This window comes from Canis aureus, chromosome 9, assembly GCF_053574225.1.
Source record: "Canis aureus isolate CA01 chromosome 9, VMU_Caureus_v.1.0, whole genome shotgun sequence".
In the NCBI taxonomy this organism is placed as follows: domain Eukaryota; kingdom Metazoa; phylum Chordata; class Mammalia; order Carnivora; family Canidae; genus Canis; species Canis aureus.
Genome location: NC_135619.1, coordinates 72,508,226 through 72,524,711, shown reverse-complemented (window position 1 = coordinate 72,524,711; position 16,486 = coordinate 72,508,226). Strand labels below are relative to the sequence as shown.

The 16,486-nt window shown below is 41.4% G+C and overlaps 1 long non-coding RNA gene and 1 other non-coding gene across 20 annotated transcripts in view; both read right to left on the bottom strand.

The window, feature by feature from the left end:
* Positions 1 to 16,486, bottom strand: part of LOC144321158 (uncharacterized) — a 107,062-nt gene that overhangs the window by 80,974 nt on the left and 9,602 nt on the right. For all 19 annotated transcript variants that reach the window (XR_013386901.1, XR_013386916.1, XR_013386917.1 and 16 more), the window contains 5 exons: positions 14,301 to 14,367; positions 13,456 to 13,528; positions 10,508 to 10,579; positions 7,540 to 7,629; positions 3,744 to 3,822 (listed from right to left, as the gene is read on the bottom strand). This is a non-coding gene — a long non-coding RNA (uncharacterized LOC144321158). The remainder of the gene's footprint in view (positions 1 to 3,743; positions 3,823 to 7,539; positions 7,630 to 10,507; positions 10,580 to 13,455; positions 13,529 to 14,300; positions 14,368 to 16,486) is intronic.
* On the bottom strand, positions 364 to 435 carry LOC144321447 (small nucleolar RNA SNORD113/SNORD114 family). Its single transcript, XR_013387106.1, has one exon. It is a non-coding gene; the product is annotated as a small nucleolar RNA SNORD113/SNORD114 family (small nucleolar RNA).

Below are 16,486 nucleotides of genomic sequence, written 5' to 3'. Positions count from 1 at the left end.
TCTCCCTTTTCTTAATAAAATTAACAACCACGAATCCAGAAGTAATACCCATGGTCACAGACATCTGCCTACATGTTTCTGATAAAATACAGTAAAAGCCTTGCACTCTTCACTTGCTGGAACTCAGCTCCTCAGAAGTATTTTAATAATAATGTATTTCTCATTAAACACACTCATAATTGGCAAATACCTAGCCCTCATTGTATTTGTGGATATATTTCTTACTTTACTCATACTGATTCACTACTACATGTGCATAAAAGTACCTAAAATGTACCAAAGCCACAAGCAAGGCATTTGTATTCCTAACTTCTGCCACAATTCATGTTCCACCAAGGCAAGAAATTAGGTTTGTTTTTTATGATAGACCTCAGAGTTATAAGGTTTAATCAAAATCCTTGGTTCAGACACCCCAGGGTACTCATCATTGGTCCAGGCTTGGGACTTTTTAATTTATTCATTTACACATTTGTTCATTCATTCATTCATTGACTAAAAATTATTCGATCATATTCATGAATCACAATAAAGCAAGAATAAGATATAAGAATATCACTAACTTCTGTCTTTTGTTTAATTTCTCCCAGAACTAATACACTACAGTGACTCACAGTTGTGTATACAGATCCATCATTCTTCATGCAAACTCATACTTATCATAACCATGTGTAGCATTCTTTCTTTAATTTGGTCAAATTTTAAACATATAATGAAGAAAATCCAGGAACCAACGGTTCACCAACAATCTTTACTTGTGGTCTTTATCACCATGTTAGACACTCAAATCTTTTTCAGTGGTGGAATGTGTAAATCAAGAATGATGGAATATAAAATGAAATATTAAAAAAGGTAAAATGAATGAAGCATCCTCTTTCACTTTTTTTTTCTCTTTCACTTATTAAAAAGGACCTTGTTTGTTCAAAGATTAAGCTAAAATTTTGTTTCATGGCACATTTACCAGTGCTCATTCCTGAGTCTCTTTATGTATTTATCTCTTTTTTTATTTATTATTTAATTTGATAGTCGTGGATTAACTAGTGATTTAACTATCTTATAGAAGAAAATTAACAAGAGTCTACCAGCAGCCTAAAGTGAAATAATACAACATGACTCTATCTATGAACCTGAAACAACTAGGTTGGAGCCTAGACTTTGTTTTTTTACATGGGTATTAACAACAAACACTGAATTTATCCTAACTCTTGCTTTATGAGTTATGCCCATCACTGGTCTATGATTTGCTTTCTTTTCATTATTTGATTGTGATTTAAATGTATTCATCCATTCCCTTAGAATCCCTAGCTTGGAATCTGAAGAAACTGACCAAAAACTCTCAATAAAACTAGTACCTGTCAACTTGTTCATTACCTCCAGAGGTAACCAACTAGATCTTTGCTATTTTTTAATGCACTCAATAAATAAACTAGGTTAATTATAATTCTTATATAATCTCAACATTGGTATTCTTCAATTTTCTTATTTATTTCTACTTTATTTCTCATCTTCCCCTTTTTATTTTTTTTTTAATTTTTATTTTATGATAGTCACAGAGAGAGAGAGAGAGAGAGGCAGAGACACAGGCAGAGGGAGAAGCAGGCTCCATGCACCGGGAGCCCGATGTGGGATTCGATCCCGGGTCTCCAGGATCGTGCCCTGGGCCAAAGGCAGGCGCCAAACCGCTGCGCCACCCAGGGATCCTCATCTTCCCCTTTTTAGAAATGGATATCAGTGCTTTATTTTTTTAATGAACTTCAGTGTTTCAAAAACATATCAATAATAATCCTTGGTCCATGAGATACACTCATCATTAGTCCATACTTGGCCTCTTTTCATTCATTTATACATTCGGTCAATGATTTGCTCATTGATTTGCTTATGCAATAATAACCTAATCAATACCTGTGAGCCTCAAAAGTCTATGAGTAAGACTGCAATCTTTCTAACCCCGGATGTCAAGCTCATTTCCCATAAAAGTGAGACCTGATATTTTTTGCAGTAGATTTCAGTGGTGCCCATCTGGATTAACCAACACCTTTGCTCAGAATGTTATCTCTCACTCTATGCTTACCCTGCTTGATTCTCTTCTAGTTAGTTAGTTAATCAGCTACTTGTTCACATAGGTCATTTTCTTTCAAAACAAAAACAAAACTAGCAACACATCAACAACCCAATACAACACCACTGATTACCACACATATCTGTTCATATGCTCATTAACCATAGGGATTAACCACTTTACATCATTTTTATGGATTTTGGTGCTTCACAAAAAAATATTTAAAATATTTCTCACTTCAATATGCACATTAATATTTAATGTGTGCTTTTTCCTATTTTTCTCTTTTGCTACTCATTTTTCATCGATCCATTAATTGACTAATAATAAAACAATCAGGGCAGCCCGGGGGGCTCAGCAGTTTAGTGCCGCCTTCAGCCCAGGGCGTGATCCTGGAGACCCAGGATCGAGTCCTGTATCAGGCTCCCTGCATGGAGCGTATCAGGCTCCCTGCATGGAGCCTGCTTCTCCCTCTGCCTGTGTCTTTGCCTATCTCTGTCTCTGTGTCTCTCATGAATAAATAAAATATTTAAAAATAATAATAATACTAATAGGGATCCCTGGGTGGCGCAGCGGTTTGGCTCCTGCCTTTGGCCCAGGGCGCGATCCTGGAGACCCGGGATCGAATCCCACATCGGGCTCCCGGTGCATGGAGCCTGCTCCTCCCTCTGCCTGTGTCTCTGCCTCTCTCTCTTTCTGTGACTATCATAAATAAATAAAAATTAAGAAAAAATAGTAATAATAATAAAACAATCAATATCCATGGGTCATAAAAACATAATGGAAAAGATCCCTGAATATTTTCACCACTGGTGCATAGTAGTGCTGGCCAGTAGACATAGTGCAAGCCATCCATAAACTTTTCAGTTTTCTAGAATCTGCATTTTAGAAAATTAAAAAGAAACAGGTAAAACCAATTGTAATTGTATATTTTATATAATCCAAATTGATTTAACCTAAAATACTATCATTTCAACATGTCATCTATATAAATATATTTCAATGAAATATTCTATTTTTTGGAGTGGGTCTTCTAAATTTGGTGTGTATTCTCAAAATAGATCACATCTTAATTCACACTAGCCGCATTCTAGTGCTCAGTCACCACCTGTGGCTAGTGGTCACTCTATTGGGCAGCATATGTGCACAGGCTAATTTCCCACAGAAATAATACACTATCTATCTCTCTATAATGATCAAAAACAGATAAGTCTATCAAACTCTTGATACATATCAATCCCACACTCATTACCAGCCTGTTCATAGCCCTCTTTTTTTTAATTTGTTTGTTTTTCAAATATAAAACAATGAACTATTATGAATTCCCCATCATCCAGAATAGAATACTGATAGTGTCTGTCCATCTCTCCATGGGCCACCCTCTTGACTAGTTAACAGCATAGAGCTTTTGTACCAATGAGAAAATGTTTAAATCAGCAGTGATGTATTTAATAATGGAACAATAAAATGCCAATAACACAAGTAAAAGTTTGGTATATTTTTAGTAGAACTAAGTTGTATTGAATTGGGTTCATTGTAAGCTTTGGTTCATACCACACTCATCATTGGTTTACGCACGGCCTCCTGTGATATTACCAATATATGAAGCTATTTGTTTCTTTTAAGTAATACAGTTAACATACATGAGCAAACCACCCCAACCAAGAACAAGAACTTTGTCACTTACATTAGCCTCCATGCTCCTTACGCATAGAGGCAAGTTGCTTATCTGTTACAGATGGCTATTCAGCTCTAGTGCATTCTTTCTGTAGAATAGAAATCAGGTATAAGAAAAATGAAAGCTATTAAGATTTAAAATTCTTTTAAATGAATGTTAGTTGTGAAATACCAGAGTAACTATAATCCTTGGCTTCGGGGAAGTGTGGAAGTGGTTCCAACACAGTATGTTCACCATGTGAGAACAGATAATCCATCTCTAGAAATTTCTGCATAAGGAAGAGTCTCATTCAAACCAGAAGTGAATCATAATGGCCTAGACTTTGAACTAAAGCACTGGCTTTATGGACTTTTGTTCCAAAGAAAGAATAACTGTACTTTATGTATGACATGAAGTCCACATACTCTCACCAGTTGGGAGAAATGTGGTAGGTTATGTCATTTTTCAGCAAATGTTCCTTTTCCCTTCCTTAAACTCCATGGGAGGAATACCTTCCCTACACCATTGATGCTGCACTTGGTCATATGACTTGCATTGCCCAGTGCAACATAAGTGGATGTGGCTTAAAGCCTCTCCCAGAGGAGGCTTTCAGTGTGCTTGGGTGGTTTTTCTTGGCCCCTGGAGCTTCAAGCTTTCACTATAAGAAGAGGATGTCCCAGACACTACAGCTCCTATATCTAGGGACCTTGAATAACAAGGCAAATGAGGCAGATGTGAACCCAACCCACAGCCTGGAGTGTAACTGCCGTAAGAGACCCACAGACTCATATATGAGAAATAAATATTGTTATCATTATTCTTCTATAAGCCACTGAAATTGTGGATTACTTGTTATGTAGCACTGTCACAGCAATGACTAACTCATATATTTCTTTCCTTTTATTTTTAGGAATTTTTTCATTTACTGATTTTCTATAATATAGTCAATGAAATCACCATGAAGTCACCATCAAATGCACCAAGAAAACTAATTTGTATCTATATATACATTATATATATAATTTTATGTATTCATTACATATAATTAACACTATTTGTTATATTTTATCATATGTGATCACATATGTATACATGAATGTCATGTGTGGATATAAATTATAATTAGAATAGATAAATAATCTTTGAAATCCTTATCCATAAATAAAGACTTTTATATGATGAACTTGTATCACCTTATATAAATATTTGGTTCATGATACACTTTCATCATCAGTCCATACTTACTCCTCTTTATACATATTGACAATTAGTTACATCTGTCTCTACGCTCCTCAGTGACAAATGGAGAAGAGACCTTTTATTAATGGACCACAGTTGTGGTGACTTGTATGAATCACAAAAACTTTGGTCCATGCCACATTATCATCTTTGTACCATGCATGGACTATTATTTTTATTCATTTTTAAATTAAATAATATAATAATGTAATGAATATTGACAAAACCACTATTCAGCCATCTATCACTTGGACAATAGATTTTTAATCCTTTCCTACCAAGATGCAAAGATCAATGTTAGAGAAATGTTCACATAAACTGTGGAACACACACACCAGGTAATATAAACAGTTTATAAAAATAAATGAATAAGCCTATGTCTTTTTTCCATGACTTAAGACTTTTATGCCTGTGAATCTCAGTTGCACAGAACTGGATTAATTAAAATTTTTGTTTCATGAGGCATTCTCATCTCTGGCCCCATAACTAATCCTCTTTTATTAATTTATGTATTATTAATTTATGTGTTTATTCTTTTTAATATTCAAGAAATTCCCATTACCCAACTCCTCAACACAACTAATAGAGTAGCCATGAGTCACCTATGACTATTTAAATTAATAAAAATTTAAGATTCAGTTCCTCATACACACTAACTACATTTCACAGGCTCAAAGTCAAATGTAGCTAGTGGCTACCATATTGGACAGGACAAATTATATAAAACACATCTGTCACTGCAGAAAATTCTATTGGGCAATGCTAATAAATACTCTTTATCTTTAAGGAATAGTCTAGAACTTTTTCTCATGAAATTAAACCGCATTAATCATAGTTCTTGATCATTGGTCTATGCTGATTCGTTTGATTTGGTCATTTCTAAAGAAGTTTTAATGAAAACCCATAAATTCAATCTCTTACTCCACAGGTAGAACACTGACATTATCTTTTATCGACCTTGGTGCTCCTTGCTCAGAGTTAGCATCTTAGATCTTTATCCATGGAGAATTGTTTAAATAAACTATGGGTGTGTATGTTTATATATACATATACAGTGAAACAAAAAGTAGTTGGTAAAAGGAATGAAACAGACTAGATTATTTTGATAGAGGTCAAAAGCACAGAAATGAATTAACTGCAATCCCTGGGTCCTTCTTATCCCCAGTCTGTGTTTTGGCCTTTCGTGTATTTTATGTATGTATGTAATTATTTATTTGTTTTTAGCATTAAAATCAACATCCAACACACCATCATGCAAAACAAGAATACTGACTACTCCTTAACCAAATGTTTTTTTAAAAGGATCTTAGATGTACACAATTAGAATAATCTTAGTCCTGGGATCATGAGATATTATCATCATAGGCCCATGATTGCTATCTCTTATTTTATTCCTCAATTTGTTCATTCATTCATTTATTTAGTTATGAACACTCTTGAATAACTTCCCTGCCAATGATTTAAGAACATCAATAATCACTTACATTTTCTTTACGTACCTTATCCATCCAAATAAGATTCAACATCCTCACAAATATTGCATGATTAAATGCAGTATGGTGTGTCCATTTTGTGCAACAAAAAGCAACTATTTAAAAACTGAACACCCTGGATCGTTTTCAATGGTTTTCACTTGTGTAGAATTAAAATAGCGAGCCTTCGCTTATGAAACATTACCCTCATTGGTCTACACCTGGCCCTTTTTCATTTTATTTATCTTTTTCAAAACATCATAAAAAATTACCTGTGAATCTTACCCAATAAATAGAAAACTACCAATATCCATGTCTCTGTGAGCATCACTTTTGCCAAGTTAACATCCAAATTTATCAATGCAGAAGTGTCTATATAAGCCATAGTGTATAAATTAATATAAATGCTATTAAAATAAATAAAATTGCATATATTTTCTGTTTTAATGTCCTTCAAATTTGCAGGATTGGGTAATCATAAATCACAAATCTTGTCTTCATTAGTCCATGCTTAACCTTTTTTTATTTATGTACACATTCATTTATTTTTCATAAATCAATAAACACACATGACCTCACCACTCAACCTAAGAATAAGAAAAAGTAACAATTATATTTATGTAGAGATATGCATGTTATACACATATATATATACATGTATACAATTAACATACATGAATATAATTGTTTCTTTTTATTTTCTCATCTCCTACACGGAGAGCAATCTAGTTATATTTTTTTAATTAATTTATTTATTTATGATAGACATAGAGAGAGAGAGAGAGAGAGAGAGGCAGAGACACAGGAGGAGGGAGAAGCAGGCTCCATGCCAGGAGCCCGACATGGGACTCGATCCTGGGACTCCAGGATCGCGCCCTGGGCCAAAGGCAGACGCTAAACCACTGAGCCACCCAGGGATCCCTATATTATTTTTTCACTTGGTGACAGTTATGCCAAATGAGAGTCATCACCTTGGTTCATGGCACAGTCTCCTCATTGGTCTTTGCTTGACCATCTTTGATCTTATTTGTGCCTGTTCATGTTTAATAATGCATACACACACACCCATCAGCCAACCACCCAACCTTAGAACAGTAACACCAACCATCACTCACGTTGGTTGGTCCATGGCTCATTTCCCACTGAGGTCACAGCCAAGATCTTCATCAACAGAGTGTCATTAGACCCACTCTGGGGCCTCCATTCTGTGGAACACAAGGCAGGTATTAAAAAGGATGAAACAACCCAGGTATTTTTTAACAGCCGTTGGATGAACAGCACAAGACTAATCACAATTTCATTCATGACACGATTTCACCATTGGCCTAAGCATAGCTCTCATTGTACATATTTTTTCACTTAATAATCTTATAATAAACGTGGGTGACCTAATCAAAAACAAGAGTAAGAGTAACAGCCATTACAAGCATCTGTCTCTATGCTTCTTACCCACAAAGGAACCAGCCCAGATCTTCTTCCTAATGGACTCAGATATGCAGAGTTGAGGTAATAACAATCTTTGATTCCAGGTATAATTGCATCATTGTTTCCTAACATCTCCCTTTTACTGTTTTTACTTAATTTTTTAAAGGTAATAAACACATCAGGTCAGCACTAACACAGAACAAAAATATCAATCAGCACTTATATTAGTATTTATATACCAATGCTTCTTTTCCACAGAGGTAAGAGCTTTATTTTCTTTTATGGTCTTAAACGGTCCACAATTGTACATAAGTGCATTAATATTAATCCATAATTCATAAAATATTGTCTCTGGTGGTTCATGATCAGCCCTCTTTCATTCTTTCGTTTATTTTATTTACTCATCTAATTCATATTTAACTACACAGCAAATACACTCGAATCCACCATTCAGCCCAAGACCAATGACTGTTTTATATAACTGTTGATATGCTTTCACCCACCATCCTAACACCCTTGAATTCTTTGGGCTTTGTTTCTGTTTTATTTTGTTTTTTAATAACTACAGTTGGATACAACACATTACTCATAACCCTTGTTTAAAAACACATCCTCATCACCGGTCCATGCTTAGACCTCTTTAATTTTATTTATGCATTTATTCATTTTTAACTATTCAGTAAAACCCATTAAGCCCCACCTACACTCCTCTACAGCTCCTTTCCCCACAAAGATCTTTCATCTCCTGCGAAAAACCCCGGTGTGCCCATTCTATGGAACACAAAGCCCCATTAAAAGGAAGAAAATAGCCTAGACCTTTTTTTGTTTGTTAATGTCAGGTTAGCAGACCTGAATTAATCATAATCTTTTGTCCAGAACGCATTCTCACAATTGCTGTACTCAAGGCCTTTATTACATTATTTCTTTATCCTTTATTATTTTTAATAATAAAATTAATAACCACAAACCACTCTCATCTCTTTATAGCCCTCGGTTGTGGAGAATTAACCACGATCCTTGGTTCAGGGTTGCTTCTGGCCATTGCCCCAGGGTTGCCCCTCTCTTATTTTACTGATTCTTAGAAACTATACAATAACCATGCGTGACACCCACCTACCTCCATTTCCCCCGCTCTCAGCCCTTTGCTGCCCTCTGATTTAAATGGTCACTCCCCAATCTCCACAGTACCCTCCCCTGCCCCTATTATATATATATAATATATATATATATAAAGTTTGATCACATATATGTATTCTTTACAAATACTTTCCATGGGCCCCTGGCTTGCAGGACCTCTGTAGGGCTCTGTCAAAGGAGAGAATGAATCCATGGCTGAGTGAAGAGAACACCCACCAGGGGATAGTAGAAGGACTCAAACCAAGATCTTTGAACTCCGTGTGCCATCTTTCCTTCGCATGACTCTGTGCTCACAGTCAGAAGGCACTGTCAGCAATGGCCAGCGCACAACTGTTCACACCACACTGCCTGCCTCTGAATCCAGCCTCAAGCCCTGACGAGCTGGACAACAACAGAAAAGTGAACTAACCTCTCTGTGCCTGGTTCCCCCTCTGTAAGATAGTTGTAGCACTATGCCCTAAGCAGAATTATTCATTATTTTCCCACCAAAGGCAATCAGGTAAGCTCCCCCACCCCCACCCTGTCTCTGAGCCCCTCACCCAAATCTTTCTTCCCTCTGTAGCAGCGCCGGAGCTGTGGTGCTAGACAGACAGACAGACCAGGTTCCACCCCAGCAGGCACTCATGAGCTGTGTAACTGCAGAGACGTGACCTGGCCTCTCTGTCTTGTGCCCCGACTTGTGCGATTTGTAGACTGAGGACAGCAGCACCCTCGTGGGTCCAGCGTGAGGGCGCAGTGAACTACCGACAGTTCCTCAAGCAGCTCCCACCCTGAACCCCGCCACCCCCCACCGCGACCCCGACCCCCACCCACCCCCCACTGGCCACACAGCCCCCAGTCTGATTAGAGAAATGAATTATCTCGACGCTCAGGCCAAGCCGAGGGTTTCGGGAAGGATGGGCCTCGGGCAGGAAATTGTTGGGATCTGTTCTTTTTTGGACACGGCATCAAAGCTTAAACAAGTGCCCTGGAAAATAGAAATCCAACTAAGGGATGCGCTTTAGAAAACTAAAATTCATTTCATGAAATGGGGCTGCCCTCGGGGGAGTCTATGCCAGGAGATTTTTGATGATCAAATCGTTTCCCAGAAACTACAAATGCCTCTACTCTGACCCTTACTGACAATATAGCCAGTTGCCTCCCTAGCCTCCCAGACTGGCCTGATAGGTGCCTGGCACACTGACCACAGTGCAACTCTTGAGACATGAAAAATTACAAATAAATTAAGTTTTAAAGCAGACATACATTGTGTTTATGTGTGCATAATGTAAGAGATACACAACTGTATCTACTCAGGGACCTTCTTAAGGGAGTCATGGGAACACCATCAGGCTGGGAACCTAGGCTCCTGCCTTTGCCTTCAACACACTAAATGGCCTTGGGTGAGGCCCTACCCCCTCTCTGAGCCTCAGGTGGCAACAATCCACCAGTCTGTCCTCCCTCCCAGGTGGTGTGGAAGTGATAAGCATAAAGTTTAAATGCAAGTTCCCTTCAAGCATCAGAGGATCATTAATGTTGTACCTCCTGTACCCAGCACGTAGTGTTCACAGCATGCCTTAGCATACATTATCTTGTTTGATCCTCACAGCAGCCCTGCGAATTAGACATAATAATCATAATTAGCCAATATTGATTGAATGCATACTCGGCACCAGGCACCATGCTGCCTGCTTGGCATGCATTGACAGTCTGCTGGGGTGGGTACAATTCAACAGCATCTTGTTTCTTCTCCCCCTCCCCCCAAAAGTTCTGAGCACACATTTTGGGCCAGGTACTGGTCTAGGTGCTGGGATACAGCAATGAACAAAACAAATAAAATCTGAGAGCTAACATCCCTTGGGTGGAGACAGAACAGACTACTAAAAATAAATAGTGGTGTATGGACTATGAAGAAAATAATGGTGTAAGGACTATAAAGAAAAATGAAGCAGGAGAAGGAGCGATAGCAAACAGCAATGAGAGAGCATCACCAAGAAGGGGATATTTGAGCAGACATGATTAGTCCCATTTTACAAAGGAGGAAACTGAACCTCAGAAAGGATAAGTGACTTACAAGTGGTCACACAGTAAGGAAGGTGCTGAGTTCCAGAGTTTGTCTTACCCAGTTATCCCCATTCCCTCATTTTTGTGGCAGTTCTTGCTCTCTGATACCCCACTGTCAGCCTATAAGGTGTGTGAACACGTGTATGGCTGAGTACGAGGGCTTGTCTGACCTCCTACACAGGCAGTCCCAGAAGCACAGGGCATCTCCAGGATATGCTAACAGCCATAGATGAATAAATACACTGCCTTTCTTAAAGAAGATGCAGTGGTGACAGTTCCTGCAGGACTTGCACAGATTCAGTGTCAGGTAACGCTGAATTCATAGCATGCTCCCAACGTCCAGCAAGTCAGCACAGAGGCTGACCCCATATCCTGTCATTTGGCTGGTAAGGCATCCAAACACACTCCTCCCCTAGTACTACCCCCATATGCAGCTACACATTGCCTAGGCTTAAGTTGCAAATATTATGCACAGAAATGAAAGGAGGTCACCCAGTCCTCATGCCCTAAGTGAGAAAAGACTCAGTGGAACAATTCTTTGTTCCAACTAGCCACCCTCAAAAGAGCAAACAAAGAAATATCTCTAAAGTGACTATTTTCTCCCCCACCCCCAAAAAACAGATATAGAAAGACATTTGGAAAAAAAAAAAAGAAATTTGGTAAGAACATATATGAGAATACTTGGGGAACTTGCCCACTGCTTCTAAAAGCCATGAAGTTGAATCAAGACAACTTAATTGTTCATCTTGCCCTTTACCTATTCAACTTCTTTTCAGCTTCCATTAAACTTCTCTATAATTCTCAATACTCCCAAGGAAATTCCTTTGGGGGGAGTTTCACCTATTCTAAGGCTTAATATTTCATTAGATGGATCGCGTCCATTTGGTATGTATAATTCTCATTTCCCTAACTAGAGCTAAAATCTTGTAGTCTTAAATTTATATATGTGTTTCTATTTCATGGACTCCCTCTCCAAAAGCAAACTCATACACCTCTCTGAGCACCTGTTCAGCTATCTATAAAACACGGATAATGATTTTTAAGCAGTCAGAGATATTAATACCATCTCAATAAAAATAGTTATGACAATTTTAATTTTAACTATAATAGAGTATTTATTGATGTTAACCATATGGGAAACATTGTTTTAAGCTCTAAATGTTTAATTCTTTTAATCTTCAAGTACCCATTAATAAGGTACTGTTGGTATCCCCATATTGCAACTGAGGAAACTGAGGCACAGAGATTAAATACTCACAAAACTAATAAATGGCAGACTCGAGAATTAAACATGAGCATCTGGGATGTGTCTAACACGATTTAGCCCATATGCAAGGCATCAAAACCTATCTGCTGATTTTGAGTCAGGCCTTCAGAAAGGCTTGCTGATTTGCCCTTCTGCCCTCTGTCTGACTCTCTCTCTCGATGCCTTGTACTCCTTCAGGCCCTAGAGTAATTTTTTATATCTACTTGCCTTAGTATTCAGTCATCATAGGAAATACCAAAAATTTAACTTGATTAATTATACTGCAAGATGTCAATGGTATACTTGACCCTTATATGTATGATAGTCACAAATAGGACAAACTAGGGAAGGTGTTACTTGAGAAATAAATTTAGAGTCTGGGGGCTGAGGTCTAGCCCCCTGACAGATCAGGAGGGCAATACTAACATGGGTTAACCCCAAGGAGTGAATTTTTTTTCAGACACGGTCTTAGAGAAAAAAGAAATGGGAAGAGGGTATGTGTTTGGAAGAAAAAAGCAGACTAGAGTTCAAATCCTGGTTCTGTATTGTTCCCTATATGATTTGGGGCCAATCCCTTGGCATTCCTAAGCCTTAATTTTCTTGTATCTTAATTGAGGATGGTAGTTGCTAACATGGGGGGGTCACTGTGATGATTCAAAGGAGATAAAATTATGCCAAGTGGCTACAAAAGGACTGAGCATGCGGTTGGGCTCAGGGCTTAGTCATCCAGGAGAGCCAGAGGAGGGAGGCTGCCTACTGTTTCTCAGTGCAGTGTGAAAACTGCTGGGAGCGAGAGTTGCTGCTGAGACGCTCCAGCAGCACAGCTGGGGCTTGGTCCCTGGGACCTGGCAGCCCACCTGTTGTCCCAGAGCCACCTGAGCCAGTCAGGACGCACAGAGGCAGAACAAAAGGCAGGAGCTTCGCCACCAAGCTCCATTCAGAGGAAACATCTCTTCAGAGACCAAGGAAGCCTTTGATGTTGGTGAGAAACCGGCTCTTCTCTCTCACTCATCCATCTAGCCACCCTCTGCACTTGAATTCATTCCCCCATCTCACCAGCATGCATCAGCCACCACACCATCTCTCCATCTGCTGATGCCTCATTGAGGCAAGCATCCATCCATCAGACCGGACATCCATCCTTCCACCTCTCCATATTATACACAGGAATCAGACAAACCTGGATTGGGAATCCTGGGTCTTGCTTCCTAGCTGACCTTGGACAAGTCATTAGCTTCTCAGAGTCCTCTCATCTGTAAAATAAAGGGAAATCAGTCATAGCTGGGGTGAGGATTTAAAGAGAGAGTGGACATACCAAGGCCTGGCCTGAGCAAATGATCATTAAATGTTCATTCCCTCTGCTTCTGCAATCGGGCTGGGGTATATACAGGGAGAAAACCAGTACGTCTCACGTGTCATATTGAGAAATGATTTTCTAGAAATTACCTGCAGTGTTTCAGTGGTGTGCATCCCCCTGCAGCACCAGGGGTTGGGCAGTGGCCAGAGCAGTTTGGGGTAGTGGTCCCTCCTGGACTCACAGCAGAGAGTGCCATCTAGTGGATCGGCAACCAGCGGGGTCCCTGGTAGGCCCCAGGTTGGTTGCTGTCTGCTGTTGGGTGACAGTTCTGAGCCAGCCCGGAGGTCCCAGCCCTCAGACTGCAGACTGCCCTTGTTGAGATGTGCTACACGTACGGTCTTAATCACTCAGGGGGCCTGGACCACCAGAACCTTTTGTTTTGTGGATGATAGCCAGTTCTGTGTTGCCTACCCTAGCCCAGCTCCCCTTTAAATGTTTCCAGAAAAAAAAAAAAACTATTCTAGCACCTACTGTTTGTTGAGTGTCTGTCATGTATTAGAAATAGGGCTGGGGGCTTCACATGCACTGTCTCTAATCCTCTAAATGATCCTCGGAGAGACTCAGGAGTTTCCTCATTTTTAGTAAGAAAACCCACCTTTACTGAGGGTGGGTTACTCACTTAAGGTGAGGGTATACAGTCAGACCCAGGAATTTGTAGCTCCACTTACCTGCTGACATCCCAGTGCCCCCTTGAAACTGCAGGTAAGAATTTGGACACTGACTTGAACAAGCCAACTGTAAAAGAAATTTATGAGTCAATTGGGGATATTTGAATGCTGAATAGATGCTGGATGACATTAAAGAAACGCTGTTAATTTTTTAACTGTGAAAGTGGCATTGTGGTTATGTTTTTAAAACAGAAAAGAGTCCTTCTTTTTTAGAGAAAGGCACTGAAATATGCTCAGAGGAAACAATATGGTGTCTGGAATTTGCTTCAAAATAGTCCTGGGTGGAAGTGGAAGGAGGACAGTACACAGCTCTGACAGGATATGGGGGGCTGAGAGCTGTCGGCACCTGGGTGGCAGCAACATGAAAACTGTGTAAATTGTGATGGGAATATGTATTACTTTCTCTACTTTTGTGTTATTTCAAATTTTACATAATTGAAGGTTTTAAAGATCAACAGGTAAAAATGAAGTGCAGGAGGTGAGGGGGTAGGAGAGCCCACTGAAAAAAGCAAAGAAGCCTAGCGTCCAAACTAAATGTTGGGGGGGTGGGGGGAGGTGGGTATCAGGGAGCTGATTCATCGGAATGAATGCCTCCAAGTGGAGAGGGTACAAGAAAGGAGCCAGGGCTGGTGGGAGCAAGCCATTCTAAGTTGAGAGGATTAAGGACAAAGTGCAAAGGTGCAAGATGTTAAGGAATTAGGTGCCCACCAGCCACCCCTAGGCCCTCCCGCCTTCCTCAGATGCCCCCTTGGTCCCCCCCCCCAGGCCCTCCAGCCCCCTCCATGGCCCTCCTGCCTCCCTCAGACACCCCCTTGGGCCCCTCAGGCCCTCCAGCCCCCTCTATGGACCTCCTGCCTCCTTCAGATGCTCCATGTTTCCCCCAGGCCCTCCAGCCCCCTCCATGGCCCTCCTGCCCCCCTCAGAACCCCCATGCACACACACACACACACACACACACACACACACCCGGCCCTGGCCCTCCTGGTCTGTCCCCACTCCCTAAGCCATCCTGGCCCTTGGCAACCTTTTCACTTGCTCTAAAAGGACCAGCCAGCACCTCTCTGCTCCAAGGCAGAGCTGCCCACCTGATGAGTCCCTCCTGAGACCAGCTTGGCTGGTAAGGATTGAGCTGTCTAGCTTTGAAATGTCTTTTTTTTTTTTTCTCCTTTTTTTTTAATTGCCTTTTGGGAAGGAAAAGAATCAGTGCTTTTGCCCTGAAACTGTGTGCCAAGCTGCTCTCCCGACCTCAGCCCCCCTCCCCCCATCAGCCACATCACCCACCGCAAAGTGACTAACTCTCAACCCCAGGTCCGATCCATTTCCCCGGACCCTGCGGGCTACCGCCGTGCCCTCCACCTGTCCCCGGTGATCCTGGCCCTTCTCCGGCCGCCAGGGTCCCTGTGCGTGGCTTCCCGGGCACCTCGTCACCCTGGAAAAGCTCCCTCCCCCTTCCTTCGTTTCCCATTTTGGAAAGCCAGCCACGGGACGGTTCTGGGACCCTCGGCCGCCGCTTACTGCATTGCAGCAGAGCCCCGAGTGAGGAGGGGCGCAGCCAGCAGCCACCCCAAGCCGGAGCCTGCCCCCCCTGCGGACTCCAGCCCAGGGCAGGGCCCGGCGCCCCCTCTCCCCTCTCCCTGGCCGCAATCAAAAGCGCCACTACAGAAGTAAAAGCACCAGTTGGTCCCGACTGACGGTCTCCCCCTCCTCACTTTCTGGGCTCAAAAATGTGGCCCAGGCAGCCCCCTTGTGGCACTTGGGGGCGCCACAGACTCTTGGCTGGTGTCTGAAGAATTCAGACTGTCTGATTCCACTGCACCGTGAGTTGGCACAAATCTGAAGTGGCCCAAGTCCTACCCGATGCAGACCTGGCTCGGCCGCCTCTCTGAGTCGGGGGCACGGCTCTCCCGCCTCCCTCCCCGTCCTCCCTCCCGCCCAGAACCTGCCTCTCCTGTTGAATACTGCTCCAAGGCGCAGACAGGTGTCTGCCGCCCGCTAACAGTGGTGGGAGCCGGAGGGAAGGTGTGGGGACTGGGGCTTTCCTCACTGTGATGTTTGGGGAAACTGAGGAGCGGGGAGGCTCACAATCCCTGTGCCTGTCGGAAAGGGGGCCGCAGACCCTCCCTCCGAGAGTGGGTTCCAGCTCAGAGCATCCCTCGGAGGCGAGGGGCTGCCCTCAGGACTGCCCC